This window comes from Lissotriton vulgaris, unplaced genomic scaffold (assembly GCF_964263255.1).
Source record: "Lissotriton vulgaris unplaced genomic scaffold, aLisVul1.2 SCAFFOLD_1567, whole genome shotgun sequence".
NCBI lineage: Eukaryota > Metazoa > Chordata > Amphibia > Caudata > Salamandridae > Lissotriton > Lissotriton vulgaris.
Genome location: NW_028244901.1, coordinates 415038 through 418803, shown reverse-complemented (window position 1 = coordinate 418803; position 3766 = coordinate 415038).

The window sequence follows — 3766 nt, the reverse complement described above, 5'->3', positions numbered from 1 at the left end:
AGGATAGGTTGCCCCTCTAGAATTGATTACATCCTCTTGGACACTCAATCCTGGACTGATTTAGTAGATATGGAGGATAGACAGTCCTCTGATAGTGACCATAATCCACTATGTATGGAAATCTATTGTGCAAATAGGATTGGTAAGAGTGGTGGCCCCATGATGATTACAAAAGAGGTCTTGCCCTCGAATTGCAATCGGAAGCTAAAATGGAACACGGTCAAGTGCAAAGTGGGGAAACTCAATAGTATAAAAGAGCTAGTTTTAGCAGAAACCCATAGCCTTGTAGCCGTTGCTTCGGCAGCGCCCCATGCTCTTGTTACGGACGTACAAGCATCGTACAAGAAGATCACTGATAAAATAGGAGAGTTCTTCATGAAGAAACCCCAGGGGGATTCTAAACAGAAACAAAAGCCCTTCACGGGTAATCCTTGGTACACAACAAGCTGCAGGGTCAAGAGGAGGGCCATAACGCAAGCTAAAAGAAACAAGGACCCTGTAGCAGTGAGACTAGCAAGAAAAGAGTATCATAAAAGCATTAATTTAGCTAAAAAGGATTGGGAGGAGGAACACTGGCAACAGCTTAAGGATGCAGCTTGGGGGAAAAACGCTATTGAGTTCTGGAAGCTGATCAATGTCCTTGATAGAAGGGGGGCTGATCCGATTCCAAATCATATAAATGAACATCAATGGCACTCTCATTTTTTAAAACTATACTGTGAGGATAGTCAGCAAGACCATACAATACCCCCAGTAAAGGAAACACTAAGCACATCTGGCTTGGAGACAGGATGTAAGAAAGAGTCCTTCTCTTCACGAGAGAGTTATGACGCAGTCCTGAAAATAATACCAGGGAAGGCAGGGAAGGCAGCCGGCCCAGATGGCCTCCCGGGAGATTTATTACGGCATGACCCCAAAATATGGGCAGATTTTATAGCCTGTCTAATGAATTCAATCAGTATGGCCATCCAGTCCCCGAATCCTGGAAGGGTGCAGAGGTAATCACCATATATAAGAAAGGTGATAGAGATGACCCTGCCAACTATAGACCAATAAGTTTAATTGACACCATTCAAAAGGTCGTTGGCACGGTCATCATAAATCGAATTGAGACGTGGCTAATAGACGATGACATTCTGACCCACTTTCAGGCGGGGTTCAGACGTAATGTTGGTGCTATGGACCAGGTATTCCGGTTCTGTGCAGTCTATTGGAAAGCAATGTCTATCCAGAAGGAAAGCTTGTATTTGGCTTTCATAGACTTGAAAACAGCATTTGATGTCATTCCCCGCGCCAAACTTTGGGAGGTTTTATTGGGTATGGGCTTCCCTGTTTATTTGTTGCAATATATCATCAAGCTCCATGAAGACAACTACGCTAGAATTCGGTGGGGGAGTCAAGGCCAATTGACAGAGAGGGTACCAGTCAATAGAGGGGTGCGGCAGGGTTGTGTGATGGCGCCGACATTGTTCTCCCTTTTTATAAATGGGGTGGTCGACCACCTACGGGAGGAACCTGCGGATGCCCCTGTCTTAGCTGGAGAGAAAACCCCCACACTTCTCTTTGCGGACAATACCCTCCTAATGTCCAAAACCCCTAAGGGTCTACAAAAATTGCTTTACCGTTTCAGTATCTTTTGTAAAGAACGTGGGCTAACGGTCAATACTACAAAAACGAAACTGATGGTACTATCTGCTAAAAGGAAATTGAAGAAAGTCCATCTCTCCCTGAATGGTATCCCCCTAGAAGTGGTGGATGAATTTGATTACCTTGGGGTCAGGCTTTGTAACAATATGAGATGGGACTCCCATATATCTAAAATGGTTCTAAATCTTAAAAGGTTCTCCGGAGCTATTTTAAAGAACCAGCGTCTTTCAATCAGTAGACCGGTAGCCCCTGCCCTGGCAGTTTACGAGGGAAAAGATTTAGCTTCTGCAGTTTATGGCTCTGAACTATGGGGCGCGGAGAATAGTAAGGCGCTGGCTATTGCGGAGAATAAGTTTTTGAGAGTCTTAGTTTCCCTTCCTCCCTCGACCCCCCTGAAACCACTATTTTATGATATGGGCAAAAAACCAATTGCAGAAATAGTTCAAATACGCCCTGTGCTATTCTGGGTGCGACTTAGATGGACCCCAGAATTGGCAAATGATGCCCTAGTACTGGACGAACTAATCACTTTGAATGCTCCAGGCAAAATAAGGTGGCTGAACAATTTAAAAAAGCTGGTAGAATCTATAGGTCTGGCCGAGTCTTGGGCCTTGCAAGCCCCTCCCTCTAAACAAATTGTTAAGAAATTATATTGGGAATGGGCTGAGGGCAAAGATCTCATTACTTCAAGCTGGGGACCTATGACGAACAACTTCCTCGTTCATAAACCCGGCAGGAAGTTGGAACCATTTCTGGATTTTATACAGACCCCGAGAGATAGAACCCTATTCCTAAAACTGAGATACGGCACCCTCCCTTTAAAAAAATTCATGGAAGGGTGGAAGGGCAGGAGGGTTCATGATCTAAAATGTCCAGGTTGTTTGTGTCCGGTAGAATCCCTTGGCCACTTTCTGTTTGCTTGTAATGCCTATAAACATGCTAGGGCAAAATGGCTGAAACCTGTGTGTAGGGAGATGGGCGTTAGAGACCACAGATCAGCTTTGTGTATTATTCTAACCAACACTACCTCAATGTACATAGTTTGCGGGATAGCTAAGTATTTGGCCAGTGCTTGGTTTATACGATCTAGACTGCTTTTAATGACTTAAGAGTGCATCCCTTTAATATAAATCTCTGTAGACTTTCTCCACTTTTTTAAACTAATTGTAATGATGAGTTTTTCTTCTAATGAACTTGTAGTAATACCTGTAATTGTTTAATGTGGTTTTATGTCTGTACTTTTATGATATATTTTTATCGAATAAAGTATTACCACTACTACTACAATCCGGGTGCTGACAGTTGACAGCGGCAGCCGGGAAGTGAAAAACTTCTGCGTTTGTGCTGGAGAGAGGGGTCATGTGATTGATGACGAGCAGGGGGGACGTGTACAGGAGCGTGCGGGGAGAGAATGCAAGGGGGAGGGGGAAGTCCCGTCAATGAGTAACGTTTTTACAACAGAAAACGGGACAGAGAGTTCGTAACTACAACATGCAAAACATTTGCGATATAAATAATATACGAACAAGTATAAGATTTGATCACGGAATTAATAAGGAATGGACAATATCAATGGGCGAAGCTTAAATAACAACTAACTGAGCAGGGGGTCAGATATTGACCCATAAGAACCATTCGCCAAGTACATAGACAGTAATTGATACACAAACGAGAAAACACATGTGATTGGCGGGTATAGGATTAATAAATATGACGGATTCAGTTACAACGGTATAGATGGCAATTCGGTGGTTATACTCGCTAGTTGAGCAATAGGGAGGGCATAAACAGATGACAATAAAACAGAATTCGATGTGGTGTCATAACAACCTATAACACAGATGCTAGTCAGACATATGGCATGAGCAAGTCTGGGTCGCAACTTGACCCCTGCCCCTTAGGGGTTCTTAAAGATTGCAGACAGACTATTCTGCCCCCTTTGATGGAGATAATGAATCTGGCCATTTCAGAGGGGGATTATCCCCTGTCCTGGAAATTGGCCATTGTCAAGCCCTTACTGAAAAAATCTACTTTAGATCCTGGGGTATTAAAGAACTTTCGTCCCATTTCCCTTCTCCCTGCCCCTGCTAAACTCCTGGAGGCGTATCTTAACTCTTAT